Raw genomic sequence first — 12,007 nt, forward strand, 5'->3', positions numbered from 1 at the left:
TCTAAAAAGATGACATTGTCACTGCCAGAATGAAGAGTTGGATCCAGTTTTGAGCTGATATGAGTAATTTGAGTTGGGAATGGGTTCAGTTTCTTCAAATAACAAAAAGAATGATAGCAAGGCAGTAAGTTGAATTGAATTTCTTATGAAGTTAATGAGGCGTTCATTAATTGCTTGGTGTTCCCTCTTTATAAAGTCCCTTCTCTGCTAAGGCCCTGAACCTACAGCCACATCTGTAGTTGTGTATACCTTTGAAAAGCAATTCTGCACACTTCAAGACTCCCCAGATCTGCATCTGCACCTGTTGATAGAAGAAGATCTGAACATTTAGGCCAGCTGATGGCCAGGCCACAGAAGAAATCTAGATTTTTTTTTTCTTTTTTTTAATTGTGAAATACAACATATATACAGAGTAAAGAATGGAAAAACCAATAATTTTCAAAGCACACTTCAAAAAGTAGTTGCAGAACAGATACCAGAGTTCGTCATGGGCTCCCATTGCATTTTCTGATTTTCCTTCTGGCTGCTCCAAAACACTGGAGGCTAGAAGGAATAATTAATATAGTGTTTCAGCAGCCATACGCATTTGCTAAATCCCATTTTTTCTGCTATACCTCCTCCTCCTTTAATCCTTCTCCCAGTCTATAGGGATCTTTGAGCAATACCTGTTCTTTTTATTGTTGAAAAGAGGTGTCCACAGTAAAGGAGAGGGGGATGTAGTTGATTGATAATCCTGGAAAGGCTGATCTGGTCCCTCTGAGTTTCAGGATTTAAAAAATATTCAACGCCTTACGTATTTGTGTGTCATCCTTGCGCAGGGGCCATGCTGATCTTCTCTGTATCATTCCAATTTTAGTATATGTGCTGCCGAAGTGAGCACTAGAATTTCTTTAAAGCATGAAGAAATAATATGCTTATATTATATAAACAGGGAAATGGACTCGAGCTGATTTATATTTTAGAAAAGATCCTTCTTACTATTGCCTAGATAATTTATTATCAAAGATGAGACTGGAAGAAGGAAAGTGTGAAGCCAACAGTTTTTGCGCTTATTTGTAGTATTTGGCATTAGAAACAAGCTTTCAAAGGTGAAAATTTCAAGGCGTATCTTCAAAATGAAGCTTCATCAGTGTATTATCTTTGGCAAAAGGGTGCCTGTGGTACACTGAATTATGTATACCAACAAACATGTGTTCTTCATCTTAATCTGTGTCCCTCTGGGTATGAACCCATTGTAAATGTTATTTTAAAGATGTTAATTTTAGTTAAGGTATCACAAACTGAACCATGGTGGGCCTTTAACCTAAATTACTGGAGGCCTTATAAAGAGAAACTGGAAGTCACAGAGACAGAAAGGAGAGGGCACTGCTGCATGATGGAGGGCATGATAGAGCATCCAAGGGTTCTAGCAGCCAGCTCATAATGCAAGTTATCCTGCGAGGAAGCAAACCTTCTAGCCTCTGAAACTGTTAAGATGGTACATTGTCATTGTTGAAGCCAACCCATTCATTGTGTGGTACTTCTTATAGTGGCTGGGCAGCAGAAGACAGTATCAAAGAAAATTCTTCCAATCTCTTTTTCATTGTTTAGCTGTTGGGGATTGAAACTAAACAGGCAACCTGGTCGTATAACTGCTTCTGAGGTAAAAGAGAGAAAACTGGAGCTTATGATCACCAACTTAAGTAGATAATGTTATCCTGTTGCATTCTCATGGCCAGGTAGTAGAATATTTGTCAGGACTTCACAGCGTTGTCCTGCCTCCCTAGCTGTGCCTGCTCTGTGTATTCCCGTGAAATCTTTGCCTACATCCTGTAGTCAAGTGTGTTTGTGTGTATGTGTGTTTTATATATATATATATAAAGATTTCTGCATTAGACTGAGCTTTTTAATATCAAGACTTAGACCTCATCCTTCTTTGTAGCTTCCAAAAATGATAGCATAGTGCCTGCTGACCCTGAAAAATCCATAGACTGGAATATTTTAAAACTCTTTTTTTTTAAGTGATAAATGTGTTTTTAAAACCTGGAACCCAAATAAAATATATAAACTCGGGCAGGCCATGGTGGGTCAGTGGCAGAATTCTCACCTGTCATGCCGGAGACCCGGGTTCGGTTTCTGGTGCCTTCCCATACCAAAAAAAAAAAAAAATTTGTATATATAAAAATGTATATATACATGCACACACACACACACACACACACTTGATTTTCTCTGCTTCAAATGTATTCTTACTTTTCCCCTTTGGGGAGGATAAAGTTATAAAGAGTCCCCAAGAAATTAGAAACCACCCTTTTCCAAACCTAGCCTTCTAGTTCATTGTGCTTTTCCTTACCCAAAACTGCTTCCTTCCCACAGTGTTTATGGTAAAAGGCAACGATATTACCTCTTCTAGAAAGGTAGTGATACAACCCTGTGTGTAATTCCTGCCTGTCATTCCTGAGCTGTTTGCAGTGTGAAAATGGCTATCATATAACAGCTGTCATTGGAATGAGTATTTCACCACAGATTGTAAATTATCCAGTCAGTATTTCCAGTGCCCTGCTCCCATTGAGAATTATTTGGTAAAATGGCCTCCTGGAAGTTATTAACCTCTTCTATATGTGGAACCATATTATGGTAGAGTGAGCCCCAAGATCAGTTAAAATGCATGAGTTAAAGGGACCCACACAAAAGTTCACCACTAACATAACTATCTACATAGGAGGTCTTTTGGAGTGCTTTCTGTGCATTTTTGTCTTATAACTCAACGTTCATAGAGTTGCAGGACTGTGCTTAAACACGTGAGGTTTGATAATGTAAAATGAAGCAGAATTAGACCTTAATTTGTGTCAGTACTAACTAAATTAAGTTTTTCGACATACTTGGCCCCTGGTCTGGCAGAGAATCTGGATGATACTGCCAACAGTTTAATGTGTCAGCTAGCTCTTCTCTTCTTTGCCCTTAAGAGGAGGGGAATTAGAAAGTGTTCCTGTAGACCCTTTGGCCCAGAAACTAACTGGGGGCATATTTCGCCTTTCACGAGATCAAAGTTGTAGAAGAAATGCTGACATAAATAATGTTACTCCTCCATAAGAGACCATCACCACTTTGTTTCAACCTCCCATATCCTATAAACCCACATGGGAGGTGAGCTGTCTGCAATCTCAGCCCGTTTATAGTAAAACTCAGGGTACCGGGACGTATTTGCTGCCTTGTAGTTTGATCACTTCTGGCTATAATTCCATTTTGAAAAGAGGCCAGCCTCTCCTTGGCCTACTTTGTCTGAATGGGCATATATTTTAGAGAGATCATTTTTCTGCACCGAAAGTTATCTTAAGATGCATTAACTAACCTCCACAATATTTTGATTAAAAATGATTGTATTTCCTAGTCACATTGCCTCTGCCAATAAAGAGTGGGGCTAATTCACTTGAGTCAGATTTAAGCTCACTAATTATTTACTTTGTATGGATGAAACTTTAGAGTTTTAGAAATGCATCTAGGTAGTTTCTACAGAGTTAGTATCACATGTATAGTATCATTTTATGACAGTAGGGGTCAGCTCTCTGGAAATGATACAAACCCTATTCAGGAACATTGGTGACCTTAGAAGATGGTGTGTCCCTCACTTGGACATTATTCAGCTATATAACCTTCCCAACTGTATTTTAGTTCTGCATTGCCCAAGACACTTAGACTTTGAACATATGGCGTGTATTAGACCCAACTTAGAACAATGTGCCAACTTTCTGATTAGTGTCAGAATATTAACCAGCACATCAAGAGAACTCAGAAAAAAGTGCAGTACTAGAAGATGAATATGCTTAGAATTTAGAGTTAGCAAACCTCAGTTCTAGATTAGTCTATATAACTTGTATCTAAGAACAAGTCCATTTTCTCCAGACTTCTGTGAAGTGGGGCAGTTATCCATTTCTCAGGGTTATGGAAAAGAAGAACAAAATGATATGTGATAAATGCTCTCTTTGTATACTGTAAATCACTGTACAGCGTTTTAGTACTGTTATGCAGTAGGATATATTAGTTACTTCTGCTATATAACAAATTGCCCCAAAACCTAGCAGCTTAAAACAGTAGACCTTCATTATCTCACATAATTTCTTGAGAGTCAGGAATCTGGGAGCAGGTTAGGTGGGTGGTTCTGACTCATGAGTCATGCTGTTGCATGGGGCTTTAGTCATGTGAAGGACATTGGGAATCTGCTTCTGAGCTTACTCATGTGGATATTGACAGAAAACTTTGGTTCCTTGTCACTTGGCCTACTCCATAGGTTGCCTGAGTCTCCTCGCTGAAAACATGGCAGCTGGCTTGCCTCAGTACATTACATAAGAAAAAGAGAGAATTCAAGATAGAGGTCACAGCTATTTTATAACCTAATCTGAGAAATGATATACCATTACATCTGCCACTTTCTGTTTGTTAGAAGCAAGTCCCAATGTCCAGTTCTCACTCAAGGGAAGAGACTGCGCAGAGTGTAAATACCAGGAGGCAGAAATCATGGAGGGCCATCTCAGATGCTGCCTCACACAAAAATTAAGAAGATTCTTGAATTTGAGTTGCTTAAAAACAAGCACAGCTAATTATTAAAAGAGTCAATAGTCAACTGTTTTAATCATTTCAAGCCTGCTTTTCTTGATCTGTAAAACAAATGCAATAATAATATCAACACCATCATGTTTTGTGATGATTAGATGAAATAATGTATTTAAAGTATTTAAATCAATCTTGACATTTAGTAAGCAGTCCATAGTAGCTTTATTGCTTTTGCTTCTTTTGGGATAATTCTGTATGCATAATATATATAAATTATAATCAAGTAACATACAATTAAATATATACAACTGATCCTCATTATTCATGGACTCCATATTTGCTGATTTTCCCACTCATTAACATTTATTTGTAATCCCAGAATCAATACTTGTGACACTTTAATGGTCATTGGTGGATGTGCACAAAATAGAAAAAATTGAATTTCTTGTTGTGTGTGTTTCCCATCTGACACAGACGAGTAATGCTCTGCCCTCCTACTTCAGATCTCATATTGTACATGTGTCCTTTTTGTGGGATATTTAATGCCAAGGTTTTTCCATGTTTGTGCTTCATGTTGGTGATTTCTGTTTAAAATGTTCCACAAGCCTAGGGCTAAAGTGCTATCTAGTATTCCTAAGCACAGGAAGGCTGTGCTGTGTTATGGAGAGAACCTGTGTGCTAGATAAGGTTTGTAGGAGTTATACTGCCATTGGTTGTGAGATCAGTGTGAAAGATTCACAATATATTTTAAATAAGGTGTCTTTAAACAGAAATGTACATTAAACAAACTTATTTAGTGATCATCTGGTATAAAATGTTGTGGCCAGAGGCTTGCACAAACCTAACCCTGTATTTTCCCTAAAAACAGTGGTTCAGTATTTGCTAGTTTGATGTCTGTGGAAACTTGATGGAACACTATTGTTGCCAATAATAACAAGAATTTATTGTAAGATACTTAAAATGCTGACTACATAAGGAGTAAATATATTTTATGTTTTTGTTTTTTTGTGTGTTCCTTTAGCAGGCATTTGTGGAATATGTGGCAGTGTTCATTCCTTTGGTTCACTTGTAGGGTCCGTCATCAACATGGGTCACGTGTGGCTTATCTCCTTTCTCTTCCATCCCTGGTCTAGCCTATGCTGTGTATCCCAGATACTTACTGAATTTACTATTGAATCCCCCCTCTGCCCCCTGATTTTTCCACCCTCATCTTTCAGTTCACTCAGGTCATCATTGCTTTTCGTATGCTACCGTTGACTTCACACTGGCCTCTATTGTATGATATTATCGTCATTGCCTCTCCATTGAGTGGCTCATGGTCAGAACCCAAATTATCTCGAGTCCTACTGGCAAGCAGAAAGGGGAGATCGTAACTAAGGGCCTGGACTAAGAAATCTATCAGGACAGAAACACTGGCGTCTGTGTAGATGGAAGAAATCCCCATCAGAGCTCCCAGGGACCCACTCTGGTCCGTTGTTAGTTACCAGTGCAGTGCATCTGGAGTTTTCTGGTTTGGCAATTTTAGAAATCAGTGGGTGTTCGTGATACGGTCCCAAGGGCACAGATCGAAAGACGACTGAGCATACTGGTGGGGAGAGAAGAGGATTCAGTGCAGGGAGAGAGAGGCAGGAGAGTGTGCCACCTGGGTTAAGATCAGAATCCCTGTTTTGACGGAAGAACCTGGGAGGCGTATCTGACGTAAGAGAGGAGCCAGTCTGACAGATGACTGCAGACACTTCGGAACCTGCTGCCACACCTGCCCCAAACTTGGAGTTTGCAGTCTTGCCCACCAGGCATGGTCAAGATTGTCTCAGGCATCAGGTGGGGTTGAGCTCCCTCCTATGATAAAACTGTGGAGTATCCGAAGAAACTAAGTCTCCTGTGCCCATGGCTTGTTGAACTGCTCTTTATTTTCCTTTATTTCCCTGTCAGTGAAAATTAGCTGGCTTTCTGAAAGTGTATTAGAGGAAGACAGTTCCTCTAAGACTCAGAATAAACACTGTTAGATCTGTAAGGATACTAGCACTCACACCAAACCTAAGACTTATGTTTTGGAATCATTGTTGTACCTTAAGACAGAATTCCAGTCTTACTAAAGCTAAATTCTTATGAGGTGTCTGTCTGGCATTGCCTTCTCTGTATGGTTGAGCATTTCAGCAGTAGTTGGCAAGAAAATTGCTGTGAAGAAAAATCATTACATACCCTAAGATATTAGTCTAGAATGGGGAGAATTAGGGTCTTGCTTATAATTCATCCGCTGCTAGTCTTAAACAGTTGATTGTGGCTGAATAGTATGTAGGAAATTAATGTAAAAAATGTTTTTTATTTACCAAATTCAGCTATCCTTAGCACTCACATGGCTATAAGAATCAAAAACAACTTCCTGGAAGATGGCGGCTTAGTAAGACGCGCGGCTCTTAGTTTCTTCTCCAGGACAGCTACTAGGGGAGTAGAAATGATACAGAAAGCGCCCAAAGCCACAACAGAGATAAAAAAGACAGCGTACCCCATCCTGGAACGGCTGGCTGGCTGAGAGAAGCAGCTCGGGTGAGATCGCCGAGGCGCGCGGGCCTTACCGGGCGGGGCGGCAAGCGGCCGGAGTTACTCCCTTCCCCCTTCCTGGGCCGGCTGGGAGAATTGGAGAGGCGGTCCCCTGAAACCAAGGCGGCTGGCGCCCACACCACGCGCAGCCCCCCCGGACCAACTGAGAGAATTGGATTGGAAATCCCCAGGCCGTGGAGAACGGTGATGGGTGGGGGAGGCCCCTTCCAAACCCGTGACTCCCGGGGAACGTGCACTCTCTCGGGCGGGCCGTTGCCGCTGGCACCCTCCCGCCACGCTTGTCGCCCAGGGCCGACTAGGAAATTCGGACGGGCTCTTTCCCGGGCTGTGGCGACCAGCAACCCTCCCTGCATTCGGACCCCGGGCCGGCTCAAGCCGCTTCGGCTAGCGAACCCCCCGGACGGCAAGAGTTTTCCAAAGTTTAAGGTCACACAGCACCTTTTACTGGTGGGACCCGCAGACAAATGTGTGCCACGAGTGCCACCTACTGGGCAGGATAAGAAAAACAGAACCCAGAGATTTCACAGAAAAATCTTCCAAACTTTTGGATCCAATACCCAGGGAAATCTGTCTAAATGTGCAGACGCCAACAGAAGATAACGGATCACGCTCAAATAATTGAAAATATGGCCCAGTCAAAGGAACAAACCAATAGTTCAAATGAGATACAGGAGCTGAGACAACTAATGCTAAATATACGAACAGAAATGGAAAACCTCTTCAAAAACGAAATCGATAAATTGAGGGAGGACATGAAGAAGACATGGGCTGAACATAAAGAAGAAATAGAAAAACTGAAAAAACAAATCGCAGAACTTATGGAAGTGAAGGACAAAGTAGAAAAGATAGAAAAAACAATGGATACCTACAATGATAGATTCAAAGAGACAGAAGATAGAATTAGTGATTTGGAGGATGGAACATCTGAATTCCAAAAACAAACAGAAACTATCGGGAAAAGAATGGAAAAATTTGAACAGGGTGTCAGGGAACTCAAGGACAATATGAACGGCACAAATATACGTGTTGTGGGTGTCCCAGAAGGAGAAGAGAAGGGAAAAGGAGGAGAAAAACTAATGGTAGAAATTTTCACTGAAAATTTCCCAACTCTTATGAAAGACCTAAAATTACAGATCCAAGATGTGCAGCGCACCCCAAAGAGATTAGACCCAAATAGGCGTTCTCCAAGACACTTACTAGTTAGAATGTCAGAGGTCAAAGAGAAAGAGAGGATCTTGAAAGCAGCAAGAGAAAAACAATCCATCACATACAAGGGAAACCCAATAAGACTTTGTGTAGATTTCTCAGCAGAAACCATGGAGGCTAGAAGACAGTGGGATGTTATATTTAAATTACTAAAAGAGAAAAACTGCCAACCAAGACTCCTATATCCAGCAAAATTGTCCTTCAAAAATGAGGGAGAAATTAAAACATTCTCAGACAAAAAGTCACTGAGAGAATTTGTGACCAAGAGACCAGCTCCACAAGAAATACTAAAGGGAGCACTAGAGTCAGATACGAAAAGACAGAAGAGAGAGGTATGGAGAAGAGTGTAGAAAGAAGGAAAGTCAGATATGATATATATAATACAAAAGGCAAAATGGCAGAGGAAAATATTATCCAAACAGTAATAACACTAAATGTTAATGGACTGAATTCCCCAATCAAAAGACATAGATTGGCAGAATGGATTAAAAAACAGGATCCTTCTATATGCTGTCTACAGGAAACACATCTTAGACCCAAAGATAAACATAGGTTGAAAGTGAAAGGTTGGGAAAAGATATTTCATGCAAATAACAACCAGAAAAGAGCAGGAGTGGCTATACTAATATCCAACAAGTTAGACTTCAAATGTAAAACCGTTAAAAGAGACAAAGATGGACACTATATACTAATAAAAGGAACAATTAAACAAGAAGACATAACAATCATGAATATTTATGCACCGAACCAGAATGCCCCAAAATACGTGAGGAATACACTGCAAACACTGAAAAGGGAAATAGACACAAATACCATAATAGTTGGAGACTTCAATTCCCCACTCTCATCAATGGACAGAACATCTAAACAGAGGATCAATAAAGAAATAGAGAATCTGAATATTTCTATAAATGAGCTAGACTTAACAGACATTTATAGGACATTACATCCCACAACAGCAGGATACACCTTTTTCTCAAGTGCTCATGGATCATTCTCAAAGATAGACCATATGCTGGGTCACAAAGCAAGTCTTAACAAATTTAAAGAGATTGAAATCATACACAACACTTTCTCAGATCATAAAGGAATGAAGTTGGAAATCAATAATAGGCGGAATGCCAGAAAATTCACAAATACCTGGAGGCTCAACAACACACTCTTAAACAACGAGTGGGTCAAAGAAGAAATTGCAAGAGAAATTAGTAAATACCTCGAGGCAAATGAAAATGAAAACACAACATATCAAAACTTATGGGATGCAGCAAAGGCAGTGCTAAGAGGGAAATTTATTGCCCTAAATGCCTATATCAGAAAAGAAGAAAAGGCAAAAATGCAGGAATTAACTGTTCAATTGGAAGAACTGGAGAAAGAACAGCAAACTAATCCCAGAGCAAGCAAAAGGAAAGAAATAACAAAGATCAGAGCAGAAATAAATGAAATTGAAAATATGAAAACAATAGAGAAAATCAATAAGACCAGAAGTTGGTTCTATGAGAAAATCAATAAGATTGATGGGCCCCTATCAAGATTGACAAAAAGAAGAAGAGAGAGAATGCAAATAAATAAAATCAGAAATGGAAGAGGAGACATAACTACTGACCTCACAGAAATAAAGGAGGTAATAACAGGATACTATGAACAACTTTACGCTAATAAATACAACAATTTATATGAAATGGACGGGTTCCTGGAAAGACATGAACAACCAACTTTGACTCAAGAAGACATAGATGACCTCAACAAACCAATCACAAGTAAAGAAATTGAATTAGTCATTCAAAAGCTTCCTATAAAGAAAAGTCCAGGACCAGATGGCTTCACATGTGAATTCTACCAAACGTTCCAGAAAGAATTAGTACCAATTCTCCTCAAACTCTTCAAAAAAATCGAAGTGGAGGGAAAACTGCCTAATTCATTCTATGAAGCCAACATCACCCTCATACCAAAACCAGGCAAAGATATTACAAAAAAAGAAAACTACAGACCAATCTCTCTAATGAATACAGATGCAAAAATCCTCAATAAAATTCTAGCAAATCGTATCCAACAACACATTAAAAGAATTATACATCATGACCAAGTAGGATTCATCCCAGGTATGCAAGGATGGTTCAACATAAGAAAATCAATTAATGTAATACACCATATCAACAAATCAAAGCAGAAAAATCACATGACCATCTCAATTGATGCAGAGAAGGCATTTGACAAGATTCAACATCCTTTCCTGTTGAGAACACTTCAAAAGATAGGAATGCAAGGGAACTTCCTTAAAATGATAGAGGGAATATATGAAAAACCCACAGCTAATATCATCCTCAATGGGGAAAAACAACTGGAGGTGGTTTTATGGACCTTAAACCTAAAGCAAGAGCACTGAAGAAGGAAATAAATAAATGGGAACTCCTCAAAATTAAACACTTTTGTGCATCAAAGAACTTCATCAAGAAAGTAGAAAGACAGCCTTCACAATGGGAGACAATATTTGGAAATGATATATCAGATAAAGGTCTAGTATCCAGAATTTATAAAGAGATTGTTCATCTCAACAACAAAAAGACAGCCAACCCAATTACAAAATGGGAAAAAGACTTGAACAGACACCTATCAGAAGAGGAAATACAAATGGCCAAAAGGCACATGAAGAGATGCTCAATGTCCCTGGCCATTAGAGAAATGCAAATCAAAACCACAATGAGATATCATCTCACACCCACCAGAATGGCCATTATCAACAAAACAGAAAATGACAAGTGCTGGAGAGGATGCGGAGAAAGAGGCACACTTATCCACTGTTGGTGGGAATGTCAAATGGTGCAACCACTGTGGAAGGCAGTTTAGTGGTTCCTCAAAAAGCTGAATATAGAATTGCCATACGACCCAGCAATACCATTGCTGGGAATATACTCAAAGGACTTAAGGGCAAAGACACAAACGGACATTTGCACACCAATGTTTATAGCAGCGTTATTTACAATTGCAAAGAGATGGAAACAGCCGAAATCTCCATCAACAGAAGAATGGCTAAACAAACTGTGGTATATACATATGATGGAATACTATGCAGCTTTAAGACAGGATAAACTTATGAAGCATGTAATAACATGGATGGACCTAGAGAACATTATGCTGAGTGAGTCTAGCCAAAAACTAAAGGACAAATACCGTATGGTCCCACTGATGTGAACAGACATTCGAGAATAAATTTGGAATATGTCCTTGATAACAGAGTCCAGCAGGAAGTAGAAACAGGGTAAGATAATGGCCAATTGGAGTTGAAGGGATACAGACGGTGTAACAGGACTAGATACAAAAACTCAAAAATGGACAGCACAATAATACCTAATTGTAAAAAAATCATGTTAAAACACTGAATGAAGCTGCATCTGAGCTATAGGTTTTTGTTTTGTTTTGTTTTGTTTTGATTTTACTATTGTTACTTTTATTTTTTTCTCTATATTAACATTCTATATCTTTTTCGGTTATGTTGCTAGTTCTTCTAAACCAATGCATATGTACTAAGAAATGATGATCATACATCTATGTGATGATGTTAAGAATTAATGATTGCATATGTAGAATGGTATGATCTCTAAATGTTGGGTTAATTTCTTTTTTTCCGTTAATTAAAAAAAAAAAAGAGAAGGGATAATTGGAGCTGAAGGGATACAGACTGTACAACGGGACTGGATATAAAAACTCAGAA

At 39.2% G+C, this 12,007-nt stretch overlaps 1 non-coding gene across 1 annotated transcript; it reads right to left on the reverse strand.

The window, feature by feature from the left end:
* Positions 1 to 773: 773 nt before the first annotated feature.
* Positions 774 to 880, reverse strand: LOC143672213 (U6 spliceosomal RNA). The gene has a single exon (XR_013169682.1). It is a non-coding gene; the product is annotated as a U6 spliceosomal RNA (small nuclear RNA).
* Between the last annotated feature and the right edge of the window lie 11,127 nt (positions 881 to 12,007).

Source organism: Tamandua tetradactyla, chromosome X (assembly GCF_023851605.1).
Source record: "Tamandua tetradactyla isolate mTamTet1 chromosome X, mTamTet1.pri, whole genome shotgun sequence".
NCBI lineage: Eukaryota > Metazoa > Chordata > Mammalia > Pilosa > Myrmecophagidae > Tamandua > Tamandua tetradactyla.